Consider the following 14,770-nt stretch of genomic DNA (forward strand, 5'->3'; position numbering starts at 1 on the left):
GCCGGGCGTGGTGGCTCACGCCTGTAATCCCAGCACTTTGGGAGGCTGAGGCAGGCACATCACGAGGTCAGGAGATCGAGACCAGCCTGGCCAGCATGGTGAAACCCCGTCTCTACTAAAAATACAAAAAATTAACCAGTCGTGGTGGCATATGCCTATAGTCCCACCTACTCAGGAGGCTGAGGCAAGAGAATTCCTTGAACCCGGCAGGCGGAGGGTGCAGTGAGCCAAGATTACTCCATTGCACTCCAGCCTGGTGACAGCTCAAAAAAAAAAAAAAAAAAAAAAAGAATTCTGAGACAACAAATAAAATAGTGTGGTATTACAACAGAAATAAAATGGAATAGAATCCAGAAAAACAAACTTATATATATAAATTTTTTAAATAAACATATATAAGTAAACTATATATATTATAAACTCTCATATAAATTTCATATATATGTGACAATTTGGCATATTTTAAAGGTTCCATTTCAAGTCCATGGAGAGTGAGCAGATTATTTCAGTAGATAACATCAGCTCCAGTGCCATCTCCTGAGAGGGGCCACTCCTCTGCTGAGCTAAAACAGCCCTGAGTGACACTCTACCATGTTGTCCTGCTGTCCTCATCACAGCACCTAACACTATCCTCAACAATATTTCCTCTTTATTGTCTGTATCCCCTATGGAAAGTAAGAGCTCAGAGAAGGACACTTTGCCTCTCTTATTCACTGCAATATTCCCAGTATCCAGAACACAGCACACCACATAGCAGAGTGGTGCTAAATATGTTTAACGAGTGGATGGATGGATGAAATGCTTCACCACATCATGTTAAATGAAGTTAGATCCCTACTTCACATCACAGACAATACATTCCAGATAGCTCAAGGATGTAAATTTAAAATTATAAAACTAATAGAAAACACTGAAAAATATTTATATTACCTTGGGGTACAGAAATATTTTCTTTTTTTTTTTTTTTTGAGACGGAGTCTCACTCTATTGCCAGGCTGGAGTGCAGTGGCACAATCTTGGCTCACGACAACTTCCACCTCCTGGGTTCAACTGATTCTCTTGTCTCAGCCTCCCAAGTAGCTGGGACTACAGGCACGTGCCACCACGCCCAGCTAATTTTTGTATTTTTGTATTTTATTTTTGTAATTTTGTATTTTTAGTAGAGACGGGGTTTCACCATGTTGGCCAGGATGGTCTCGATCTCTTGACCTCGTGATTCACCCACCTTGGCCCCAGTGTTGGGATTACAGGCGTGAGCCACCGCGCCCGGCTCCTTTTCATAGCATGATCCCAAAGCCAAACAAAGAGAAAGGAAATTTAACTGCATAAAACTTCAAAACTTATTGTAACAAAAGACATTATAAACAAATTTAAAAGAAAAACGATGGAGAATATGGGCAACATATAGCAAAGGAATACTATCCACTTTATAGAAAATACCTCTTTTACATGTAAATAACCCGTATTAAAAATGGGCAAAGGGTGTAGAGAGGTATTTTAAAAGGCTGGAAGAATGTACGTCATAGTTGTTTCTGAGGATTGGAAACCTGGAATTCTCTCTCACAGCCTTTAAATTTTTACAAATGGATAGTAGATATGATTAGTCCATATGCCCAATATTTATATTCAAAAAAAGATTAAATTTAAAGGCAAATAAAAGTAATACCTGGACAATTCATACTCACATCACTGGCCAATATGGGAAAGATGAAACTATGGAGAAAGATGAAAAAAGGAAAACAACTCTAATGTTGCACTGATGTGTCCCAAATCTATTACTGAACTTCATAACTGCATTTCATTTACAGGTTATAAACACGTCTGCACTTTTTTACACTTTACACTTTATTTCTCAACATCTGAGTTACTCATTTCTCATTATCTACTGTACAGTTCCAAGTGATTGATCAGTAATTCAGAGAAGCAGCAACAGAAGTGAAGAAATGTCTGTCATCAGCTGCTATCAAGTGTCTAGACTAATGTCCCTTAAGGCAGACTGGTTAACTAAACTATGATATACCCACATAATCAAAGAAAGAAGCCTCCGATGTACTGATACAGACAGGTCTCCAAGATATATTGGGAAATGCAAAATAGCTAAAAATAGAACAGGTGGCCGGGTGCGGTGGCTCACGCCTGTAATCCCAGCACTTTGGGAGGCCGAGGTGGGCAGATCACGAGGTCAGGAGATTGAGACCATCCTGGCTAACACAGTGAAACCCTGTCTCTACTAAAAATACAAAAAATTAGCCGGGCGTGGTGGCAGGCACCTGTAGTCCCAGCTACTCGGAGACTGAGGCAGGAGAATGGGGTGAACCCGGGAGGTGGAGCTTGCAGTGACCAGAGATTGCACCACTGCACTCCAGCCTGGGCGACAGAGCGAGACTCCATCTCAAAAAAAAAAAAAAAAAAAAAAAAACAAGAACAGGTGCAGACTCCTAAGTAAATATTATCTGTTACCAACTGGATTAAAAATTGGGGAAAATACATATATTTATGGGCTTTTGTAGTCATCTCTGGAAGGCTACCTAAGAAATGAGAATCATTACCTTTTTGGGGGGGGGTTATAGGGAGCTTGGAGACAAGGGTAGGAAGAAGACTTATTTTAAGTGAATGCTTATTTTTGAATTCTGAACACTGTGACTACATCAGCCATTCAAATTTTAATTAATCACAATCTGAATCAGATTAACAGCAAACATCAAACAAACCCACATTGGGGAGCATTCTATGAAATAACTGGCCTGTACTCTTCAAAAGTATCCAAGTCATTGAAGATCAATCCTGAACTATTCTAGATGAAAGGACACCAAGGAGATACGACAGCTAAATACAATGTGTCGTCTGGATTGGATTCTGCACCAGGTAAAGGACACTTCTAGGACAGGTGGCAAAATCCAAGTAAGGTTTGTAGATTGGCTAATAGTATTGTATCGATGTAAGTTTTCTCATTTTGATAACTGTATTTTTATCATGTATGATAACAAAGCACACACAGACACTTAAGAGTGAAATGGGCATGTCTGTAATTTATTCTCCAATGGTTCAGAAATATATTACATAAACGTGTGTGTGTATACAGGAAGAGAAAAATGGCAAAATGTTAATTCAAATGAAGACTATCCAGAAATTGTTTTATTTTTGCAGCATTTGTTGTTGCTGTTGTTTTAGATGGAGTCTCACTGTCTCCCAGGCTGGAGTGCAGTGGAGTGATCTCAGCTCACTGCAACCTCTGCCTCCTGGGTTCCAATGATTCTCCCACTTCAGCCTCCTGAGTAGCTGGGATTACAGGTGTGTGCCACCACACCTGGCTCATTTTTTTGTATTTTTAGTAGAGACGGGGTTTCACCATGTTGGCCAGGTTGGTCTTGAACTCCTGACCTCAAATGATTGACCTGCCGCGGCCTCCCAAAGTGCTGGGATTACAGGTGTGAGCCACCGTGCCCGGCCTTGCAGCAGTTTTTAAAGTCTGAAATTATTTCATAATAAAAGTTAAAAAAAACACATACACACACTCACACACAAGATACCATTTTCCACCCTTGAAAATAACTAAAATTTAAAAAGCTTATAATACCTAATGTTATGAACTGTGTCCCCCAAAAGAGATATGTTGAAGTCCCAACTTCTAGTACCTTGCAATATGACCTTATCTGAAAATATGGTTGTCTCAAATTTAACTATTAAGATGAGGTCATAATAGAGTAGGGTGGGCCCCTATCCTTGTAAGAAAAATGGCTATTTGAAGACATCAACCCATAAGGATAACATCAGGTGACAAAGGAGATAGGGATTAGAGTGATGCAGCCATGCACCAAGGAACACCAAAGAGTCCCAGCAAACCACCAGAAGCTAGAAGCTAGGAAGAGGCAAGGAAGGATCCCCCACAAGTTTCAGAGAACATGGCCCTGCAGATGCCTTCATTTCTGACTTCTGGCCTCCAAAACCGTGAGACAATAAATTTCTATTGTTTTGAGCCACTCAATTTGTGGTACTTTATTACAGCAGCTCTTGGAAACAGATACACCAAGTATGGAAGAGCATGTGGAGCAACTGGAATTCTCAAATACTGTAGGAGGAAATGTACAATGGTACATATACTTTGGAAAATAGTTTAGCTGTTTGTTACAAAGTCAAATGTACACTTCACCTAGCAATTTCACTCCTAGGTATTCAAGAGAAATGAAAGTATATATCCACAAACAGACTCATACATGAATGTTCAGAGCAGTTTTATTCCTAATAGCTAAAAACAGGAAACAAGTTGAACATGTCTGTTCACAAGTGAATGAACAAAAGGTGGTATATTCAACTGTGTGCTACTTAAGACATAAAAAGGAACAAACTATCACTACACACAATATCATGGATAGATCTGAAAAACACTACGCTGAGCAAAAAACGCCAGGCACAAAAGCATATATACTGTTTGATTTCATTTACATGAAGTTCTAGAAAGGGCAAGACTATACAGACAGAACTCAACCCAGTTACTTCCTGGGGTGGGGGACGTGGACTAGAAGTGGCATGAGGACACTGTCTGGGGGTGATGCAAACGTTCTGTACCTTGACTGAGGGGGTGGCTATGTTGGTGCATAAATTTGTCAAAACTCAATGCTTAAAATGGGTTATTTTATTAAGCTGTGCCTCAGAAAAAGCTGATTTAAAAATTAACACTATTTTGACTACACAAATTAAAATTAGGTTACTGACAACCAAACCACAACTGTCATCAACCAAAATCTTCTGAATGCTTCCCCTTTCAACCTTTCCCTCTTCCAGAAACTCCCTTTCTCCAATACCCCCATTTTAAAAGTTATTTTGCCTTTTATAACTGAGTGTGATAATACTGAAGAAAGTAGTACAAATGGAAATCACAACAGTTTATACTAGCCTCCACGAAGCTTTCTTTAAACTGGTCTCTAATAAATAAACAAGTGATCCTAATAAATCAACGACCCCTAATATATAATTTTATGAAAAGAGAAAATGCCGTAAGTCTTCAATATTCCAGACAACAAGGCTAAGTTAGTTTAACCTTTAAAAGAAAGAAGTTAGGGTCAGGTCTTCTGATGCCTTATTTTCTTTTTCAGACAAGCCTAGAATCGTCACCTACCATCCCAGCTCCATGCTTCCCTCCATCTCATGGACACTACTTTTTCCTAGAAAAGCTTTGATCGTGCCAACTCCCTTATCAAAATTCCTCAGACTGACCTCCAACCCCATGGCCACCACCCCGCCAAACACACACACTCCTCCTTCCTGACACTTGGTCCTAAAGTTTTAATCCGATTTCTTCTACTCCAGCCAAGCATGTCTCACTATCAGTCACTGTCCCCTTCATTCCACCTCTAAAAGTCTATACACCAGGCTCTTGGCTGGGATGATACTAAGAATGCCTACAACTTGCTGAATAACTTCAACACTCCAGGAACCATGCCAGGCATTTTTTACTTTCATTATTTTATTTGAACTTTCAAGAGACCTATGAAGTAGCTATTATTATTAAATGAAATGAGCCATGTGAAATTCTTAACAATTGCATCTGTATGGCAGACACTTAGTTAATGCTGTAACTCCTATTATGACCATGAGGAAATAATGTTTCAGGAAAGTCAAGCCTCTTGCCAAGACACTGTAGCTATGAAATGGTAGAGTCGGGATTTAAACTGTGGACACACTGACTCCATTACAGCAAATCCTCTCCAGTTATCCCTTCCCAGCCCCTGAGATGGGCGAACACTACCTACTTCTCCTGGCCACCACCCTGATCCTCCCCTTCACTCAAGCTTGGAATACTGATCATGTGGGTCCCTAACGACACTTGTTCTTATTACCATATTCAGGTGCAATTATGACTGTATCCCATGCAGATGTGCCCTCTTTTATGATCCCTGAGAGCCCATAAGCCCTAAGCACCAGGACCAGCTTGCATATAATTTTTTTCCCTTTCTGACCCTTGAACAGCACCAAAAACACAGCAGGCCAGGGTATCCAGCTGAATAAGTGGCAGCGGGGAACAGAGGTCAGGAACACAGAGGGGGCTTTGTGAAAAATATCCAGCATTCTGCCATTTCAATAACCCGGTCCTCAGCAGTGAGGCCCACATGCAGTACAGGAGTAAGGGGGAGGTTTGAGAGAGAAAAATGAGCTCACCCCAGCTCCCAAAGGCAGAAGCCAAGCAGCCATTGCCTTCTCCTTCCTTCCTGTGTTTCTTCCTTGGGGAGGGACAAAACCAGAGGAGGCAGAGCTGAGGGAAGGGAAAGAAGCCATGAGAAACAAGACTCCTCCAACAGCAATGAAAATACCTATAAATAAACTAAATAAGACCTGAATAGTAGCTACATAAAGAAAATGATTTTCACGTATTAAGTTGACTTCATTATGCCTATTTAGCTATATAAAGATGAACAACAGAAGAGACATGACATGTTCTTGCACAAGACGTCTCAATATACAGGATGTCATTTCTTTAATTCATAAACTTAACACATTCCCAACCAAGTTATGCCTAAGTAACAATATTTTAAAGTTAACATGGGCCAAGTGCAGTGGCTCACGCCTGTAATCCCAGCACTTTGGGAGGCCAAGGTGGATCACTAGAGGCCAGGAGTTCGAGACCAGCCTGGCCAACATGGCGAAACCCTGTCTCTGCTAAAAATACAAAAATTAGGGAGTGGTGGTGGGCACCTGTGATCCCAACTACTCAGGAGGCTGAGGCAGAAGAATCACTTGAACTGGGGAGGTAGAGGTTGCAGTGTTGAGATCACACCACTGCACTCCAGCCTGGGTGACAGAGCAAGACTCCATCTCAAAAAAAAAAAAAAAAGGTTCATTAATTATGGAAAAAATATTTAAGTTGTGCGTTACAACAGCTAAGATTTTTTTTAAAAAAGAATACTGATGAGAGACAACATGCCCGCCAGTATTCACAAAGCTACAAGAATTGGAACACAGTATTACTGACTTATTCACCAGATATACTGTTGACCACCTACTGCATACCAGGCACCATTGCATGGGGTAGGGGTGGATACAGCTGTCAATAAAACAGATAAACTCTCTGCCATAATGGATGTTATAGGCAAACAGGGAAAGGATCAATGGAACAAATTAAAATTCTACCAACCTAAATGGTTCAAATATACATGTATGTATATATGTGTGTGTGTGTGTGTATATATTTCATTCAAGATATGAAATAAATGACATTTCATATCACCAAAGAAAAAAATTACTAAGTAAACTGTAACAAAGGCTTACCATTTGAAAAAAAAATGTAAATGTACACAAAACATGAAAGTACTAAGAGAAACTACAAACATTTTTGTGATCTCGTGGGACAGACAGCTTCTCTGCCAATGATGTCAAACACCCAAACGTGAAGAAAAGGTTTTCATGTCTGACCATACGAACCTGTCACATTTCTGCATAGTCAGGAAAGAAGCTTATTTATGTATGAGACACAACATTAAAATACAAAATGCAAACTGCATGAAAATATTCATTAGTGTTCAAAATGCAAATGTAAACAATCCTATCTTTTGCACCTCTCAGAAGTTCAAGAGAATACTAACATTCACAGTTGGTGTGGGTAAATCTCGCACTCTTACACTGCAAGTGTTTGTATAAACTGGAACTTTCCTGGAGGGAATAAGGAAGTATCAAAAGCCTTACTGTACCCTTGACCTAGAAATTTCACTTTAAGAGACTTTTTTTTTTTTTTTTTTGAGACGGAGTCTTGCTCTGTCGCACAGGCTGGAGTGCAGTGGCCAGATCTCAGCACTTTAAGAGATTTATAGAATAAGACAAAATGCAAAGATGTATGCAGCCAGATGGCCTATATTGTTTATAATACTGGGGGGGAAAAAAAAAACCCTAACACAAAAACCTAAGGAGAGGATTAAATACGAGGATCCATACTTTCCCTCACACTCATTAAAACGACGACGTATTTAAAATCTGGTATAAGTAGATGGCGTCAACATATTGAAATGCTTTTTTTTCAGGTGTATTCTCTATCTTCATTGGATGTTTAGGCCAGTAAAAAACTATGAGGCTTAAGATTTGTGCACTTCAAACCCCTTACCAAACGCATCTCATGACTCAATTCTAAAAGATAGATGGTGAAAAAGTTACTAATATTCATATTTGTTTAAAAACAAAGCGCAAAGTGTTTCTACGCTTATACACATATTCACGCTGCCATGCAGATTGATATATATTTTGAATGATTGTTTTAATCTGAATTTTCTAGTTGCGCTACAGTGAAATGGCTTAAGGGAAAAAAAAGATTCCGAGGTAGAAACCTGCACCACGTTGGCCTCCCAATTCTTATTGAGAGATGGGAGGTGAACCCACGCCAGCGCCCTCCAAATGAGAACCAGAGGGCGGGTCCCCAGACACGGTTTACACAAAGGGCAGATGCTGCGCAGGGAGACCCGGCCTCTCGCCCAGAATCCCCAGGATGTCTGCGGGGCAGGTTCGCTCCACGTTCGCAGCATCTGCCCTGTCCCAGGACAAAACTGCGCGCGGCTGGGGAAAGCCAAGGAGGAACCTGGCTCAGAGCGACTCCTGGAACCTTGGGCCCCTCCCTGACCCGTGGTGGCTGGTGTGGCCCTTGTTCGAGCCCCCATCCCCGCTGCTCCCGGGCTGTGATTCCTCCTTGGCGCCTGACCAGGACCGCGCTGGAGGTCGGCAGCCCGTGTGCTCCTGCCGCCAGCTCCTGGGGAAGAAGGAGCGCACCGGGAGCTGGAGGCCGCGCCCCCGGCCCATCTGCGGCGGGCCCGCCCCTCAGCCCTCAGGAGGCAGGGGCCTCGCCCAGCAGTGCGGAGCTCCTCCTGCGGGGGCCTACGAGACTCAGGCTGGCGCGCACCCCCGCCACCGGCCCTGCACTCACCCTCTCCCAGCAGGAGCGCAGGAGCGGGAGCAGTGGCGACCGACGCAGCCGCGCCCGGCGCTTACGGCCCGGAGCGCCGGACTACATTTCCCACAAGGCAGCGGGGCTGCAGCGCGAACAGGCCGTCGGAGTGCGCAGGCACGGGGGCCCAGAGGGCAAGGCTGTGCCAGTGGCCCACTATGTGGCCGCTGCAGGTCATCGGTGTGTCCAGGCGGGACACGGGGTTCCCAGGCGGCCCCTTACCCCGCCTAAAGAACTCTGTCTGGCCAGGTGTGGTGGCTCACGCCTGTAATCCCAGCACTTTGGTAGATGGTGGATCACCTGAGGTCAGGAGTTCGAGACCAGCCTGACCAAAATGGAGAAACCTTGTTTTCACTAAATATGCTTTAAAAAAGAAAAGAAAAGAAAAAAAAAGGCCGGGCATGGTGACGCATGCCTGTACTCCCAGCTACTTGGGAGACAGGCAGAATTGCTTGAACCCGGGAGGTGGAGGTTGCACTGAGCTGAGATTGTGCATTGCACTCCAGCCTGGGCAACAAGAGTGAAACTCTGTCTCAAAACAGACAAGCAAAAAATTAGCTGGGCACGGTGATGTGCGCCTGTAATCCCAGCTACTCTGGAGGCTGAGGCAAGAGAATCGCTTGAACCCGGAAGGCAGAAGTTGCACTGAGCTGAGCTCGTGCCATTACACTCTAGCCTGGGCGACAGAGCAAGACTCCGTCTCAAAACAAAAAACAAAAAGAAAAGAAAAAGAGTCTCTCTTTGGAGTCTGTGGGCATCCACCCCATGGGGAGGGGAGGTGGCCTTGGCTAAGCCTCACTGTCTTCTGAAAGCATGGAACCCAGAGGTCCTCCTTACCAAGGAATAATGAAGAGATGAGGCTGCACAGTGCCGCACGTGTTGCGGGCCTCTCAGGAGTCACTACCACACCCCGTCCCCCAGCTCACTCACTGTCAGGCACTGCTCGGAGTGCTTCAGAATTATCAATGTACAGAATGTAGACAAAATCTCCATCAGTTAAATGTGTGGCCTATGTTTGGGTAATTTCAAATGGATCTGCCACTTTGGAACTTGGAGAAGTGCAGATCAACGTAGTAGCTTATATGGTAACACTTAGTTTTCTAAAGGTAGCTGCTAATTTCCTCTGCTTCTTTCACTGTGACAAAGACACTCTCCTTACCCAAACTTTAGGCCTCTAAGCCCCTCTTTTTAACCAGGCCTTGTCCTGGGCCTGCAAGTCCCTAGAATCCTGCTAGAGAGCCAATCCTCAATAGTTAGCCAAATTTCTCATCTGCCACCTTGAAGTCTTAAGTCCTTGACCTGCCTTTAGCGACAATCCCCATACCCCTGATGTCTGCTTTTAGACATTTTTCACCCACTGACTCCTCACTGTGCTTGTACGCTTTATAAATCCCAGGCTGGCTTTGCTGTAATCAGAGTTGAGCTCAGCTTTACTGAAGCTGCTTTCCTCCACTGCAATACTTAATAAAATCTGTTTTACTGTCTTTAATACCTTTTTCTTTCACAACTGTCTGAACTATTTCAAAATACTGAAAAATACGAAAAACTTAACTATTCATATAGTCAACCTAAGGTAACCCAGATAGCCCCAAACATTATTAACTAAAAAATCTACTGCTGCACTAAGACGTATGGCTTGAACAAGTTGTCTCCAGAATCACAAGAACACTGTAACATGGAAACCTCCTAAACATATTCATCACAGTTGTTCTGGTAGAGAAATGGTCCTTCATCAACCTCCACAACATAGAGTGTGCAATTTCAAAAAGTAGGTAAAGAGGTTGGGGTGGAAGAGAGAAAATCAGAAAACTTGAAACAAACAGTAAACAAGAAAATGATAGCAATAAATCCAAGTCTATCAATAATCACTACATAGACACATGGAATGAGCTTTCAAATGAAAAGAAAAGGCCAGGTGTGGTGGCTCACGCCTGTAATCCCAGCACTTTGGGAGGCTGAGGCAAGCAGATCACCTGAGGTCGGGAGTTCAGGATGAGCCTGACCAACATAGAGAAACCCCTTCTCTACTAAAAATAAAAAATTGGTCAGGCATGGTGGAGCATGCCTGTAATCCCAGGTACTCGGGAGGCTGAGGCAGGAGAACTGCTTGAAGCAGAGAGGCAGGCAAAGGTTGCAGTGGGCTGGGATTGCGTCATTTCATTCCAGACTGGACAACAGGAGTGAAACTCTGTCTCAAAAAAACAAAAAAAAAACAAACAAAAAAAACCTGTCAGAATAGATTTGTAAAAATCTAGCTATTAAAACATGAGGATAAACAAAGGTTGAAAGTCAAAGGTGGAAAAAGATAAAACAGGCAAATGCTAAACATAGAAAGTTTATGTAGCTACATTTAGATCAAACAAAAACTAAGGTAAAAAATATTACTACAGGTAGAGAAGGTAATTACATAATGATAAAAGGATTAATTTAGCTAGGCACAGTGGCTCATGCCTATAATATTCTAGCACTTTGGGAGGCCGAGGCGGGTCAATCACCTGAGGTCAGGAATTCGAGACGAGCCTGCCAACATGGTGAAACCCCGTCTCTACTAAAATACAAAATTACCCAGGTGTGGTGGCAGCACCTGTAGTCCCAGCTACTCGGGAGGCTGAGGCAGGAGAATCACCTGAACCCGAGAAGCGGAGATTGCAGTGAGCTGGTATCAGGCCACCGCACTCCAGCCTGGGCAACAAGAGCGTGACTGTCTTTAAAAAAAAAAAGGCATTAATTTATCAGGAAAGAAAATATTTTAAACTTTTATGTATTTAATAACTAAGATACAAAATACGTAAAGCAAACATGGGCAGAACCAAGAGTTCTGAGAAATCCACCACAGCAGGGAGTCAGTTTTAGTTTTGTTTCCTTTCTTTTTTGTAGGGATGGGATCTTACTTTGTTGCCCAGGCTGGTCTCAAGCAATCCTCCTGCCTTGGCCTCCCAAAATGCTGGGATTATAGGCCTCAGACACCAATTTATGATCTTGGTCTTTCCTTCTTGCCTTTGTATAGGGCCAGAAGAGACACATTGGCTACTTTGACAACCCTGGCCTCAGAGTTTTTAACCTACCTTCTCAATAACTAATAGAAAAGCTGACAAAAAGGTCACTATAGATATGAAATATATGAAAAGCAAAATTAGTTTTATATTAATGAATGGACATGTAGGCTAGTCCATCCCAAAACTGAAGAAAACATGTAAAAGCATATATTTATTTACGAAAAGATCTCATACTAGTCTGTAAAGTAGCCTCAACACATTTCAAAGAATTGGTATCACATGAGACCATATTCTTTGACAATGTAATTAAGCTAGACATTTTTTAAAAGACTAGAAACTTTTTAGAAAAGATTTAGGTAAAGGGAATGTTGAGAGGAAATTTTGCAGCCTTCAAAGCATACAGTAAAGAAGAAAAGAAGGCAGATTGGGTAGAACACATCTAATTTTGTTCCCTCCCCATATGTATTGATGGAGTTCAGGACACACACTGCCAAAATATGGCACCTCATCATTTGAGAAAACAGCAGAAACAGGAAGGACTTTTCCACACATCTCCCACAAAGCAGGTTGTAAAACCTAGTACGAATTTACTAAACTTCCCCTGAAGCAGGTCGTAAGATTCTCATGTGAGATTTGCCCTCCCTGTACCTGGAGGAAAGTAACATCTTTATTGCTGAAGACACATAGTCACAGAGAAACCTCTGAACAAACAGGCCTTGCTAAGTTGCCCCCAGTGTATTACCATTAGATCATATCCTCTTTGTCCATTTATATTTCTCTGTGACTTCATCAAAGTTAGCATAAAAATACACAACTGTTTCTTTGGGACTTCTTTTCCTTATGTAGGCTGCTGTGTCATGTAAAACTTACATTAAACAAACTTGTATGTTTTGCTCTTGTTAATCTGTCTTTTGTCTTAGGGGTCTCAGCCACGAACATAGATGGCCAAGGAAAATGTATTTTGCCTCCTCTGTACCACTAAAAGCAAATGTAAAGGATTGTTTGAAAGCTTGTTAATTCACAAGGTCAGGTAGAACAAGTAAGGACACGCCAGCAACATTTTAAATCTTGGAAGCAGATGGATGTTATTTTCTTGGCAAACCTGAAATATTGCCAAATTCGACAGCTGTAGGAAAGCTAAAAGCCAGGCTGGGTACAGTGGCTCATGCCTGTAATCCCAGCACCCTGGGAAGCTGAAGTCGCGGGATCACTTGAGACCGCAAGTTCCAGGGCAGCGTGGGCAACATGGCAAGATGCTGTCTTTACAAAAAATAAAGGCAGGAAGGAATAGAGTATCTTTACTGTTTTGTGCAAAAGTAGTCAGAACTGCTGTTATGTGTAATGCTGCTGACCTCCAAGCCTTGGAGGAAAAAGGTTAAGTACGAACTTTCCGTTCTTGGGCACACGACCAAAAGGCCTGGACAATGAGAAACTTTTTCTGGACTGGTTCCACTGATGCTTTTGTCCATGAAATCAGGAAGTACCTTGCCAGTAAGGGACTGCTCTTGAATTTTCTTTTGATATTGGACAATGACCCTGGTCATCCAGAATCCCATGAGTTCAATGTCAAAGGCACTAAAGTGGCCTACTGTATTAATATTAAATAATGTGGACTTTGTAGACAAAGAAAATTGAGAGAGGAAAATTACATAATGATAAAGGGCTAATCTACCAAAAAGGTATAGCAATCAGTTTTTAATATTTTAAAATGTTTCGTAGAGACAGGATCTACCTATGTTGGCCAGACTAGTATCGAACTCCTGGCCTCAAGTGATCCTCCCACCTCAGCCTCCCAAAGTGCTAGGATTACAGGCATATGTCACCATGCCCAGCTTTGGTCCGTCCCTCCCCCCGCATTTTTTTTTTTTTTTTAGACAGTCTCGCTTGTTGTCCAGGCTGGAGTGCAGTGGTGCAATCTCAGCTCACTGCAACCTCTACCTCCCAAGTTCAAGCAATTCTCCTAACTCATCCAAGTAGCTGGGATTACAGGCACCCGCCACTATGCTCAGATAATTTTTGTATTTTTAGTAGATACGGGGTTTCACCATGTTGATCAGGCTGGTCTCAAACTCCTGACCTCAAGTGATCCACTTGCCTCAGCCTCCGAACGTGTTGGGATTATAGGTGTGAGTCACTGCACCCAACCTAGCTTTGCTTTTTTCTTTCAAATTTTACAGCACGCTTAAAAATGGTTTATGTTCCAACATTACAATACTAAGGGATTCTGTATCTATGTATTTACCTTTATCAGAGCTTTATATTTTCATAGTTTCATGTTGTTATTACTTTTGATTTAAAGAATTCTCTTTAGCATCTTTTTGAGACAAGAGTCTCTGTTACCCAGGCTACAGTGCAGTGATGCAATCTTAGCTCACTGCAACCTCCACTTCCCAGGTTCAAGGGATTCTCGTGCCTCAGCCTCCCATCTAACTGGGACTACAGACGCACGCCACTACACATGAATACTTTATGTATTTTTAGTAGAGATGGTTTTCACCATGTTGGCTAGGCTGGTCTCAAACTCCTGACCTCAAGTGATCCCCCTGCCTTGGCCTTCCAAAGTGCCGGGATTATAGGCATGAGCCACCTCGCCTGGCTAGATCTCCATTTCTTTAGGGTTGGTTTCTGGAGGTTAGTTTCTTTTTATTAGGACATGTTTCACTCTTTCTTTATAGCCTTGTGATCTTTTGTTGAGATTTGGCCATTTGAAAAAACAGTCCCCTCCAGGAGTCTTTGAGGATTGGCTTTGTATAAAAGAAGATCGTCATCATTTAGCATAACTAGAGATTCTGGGATTGTCTCAAACTTTTTCTGGGGATGCTACTTTCTCTGGGCTTGTGCATAGAGCGAGGTT

At 42.4% G+C, this 14,770-nt stretch overlaps 1 protein-coding gene across 2 annotated transcripts in view; it reads right to left on the reverse strand.

Moving 5' to 3' along the window:
• The window catches only part of ZFP2 (ZFP2 zinc finger protein), a 49,422-nt gene that overhangs the window by 30,373 nt on the left and 4,279 nt on the right, over positions 1 to 14,770 (reverse strand). The window contains exons 1-2 of one of the 2 annotated variants that reach the window (XM_050794219.1): positions 8,900 to 8,977; positions 6,157 to 6,250 (exon numbers count right to left, since the gene is read on the reverse strand). The gene's annotated coding sequence lies outside the window, so the exon portion shown is untranslated. Of the gene's footprint in view, positions 1 to 6,156; positions 6,251 to 8,899; positions 8,978 to 14,770 lie in introns of those variants that run through there. The other variant, XM_050794218.1, reaches the window with a different exon arrangement.

This window comes from Macaca thibetana, chromosome 6 (genome assembly GCF_024542745.1).
Source record: "Macaca thibetana thibetana isolate TM-01 chromosome 6, ASM2454274v1, whole genome shotgun sequence".
Lineage (NCBI taxonomy): Eukaryota > Metazoa > Chordata > Mammalia > Primates > Cercopithecidae > Macaca > Macaca thibetana.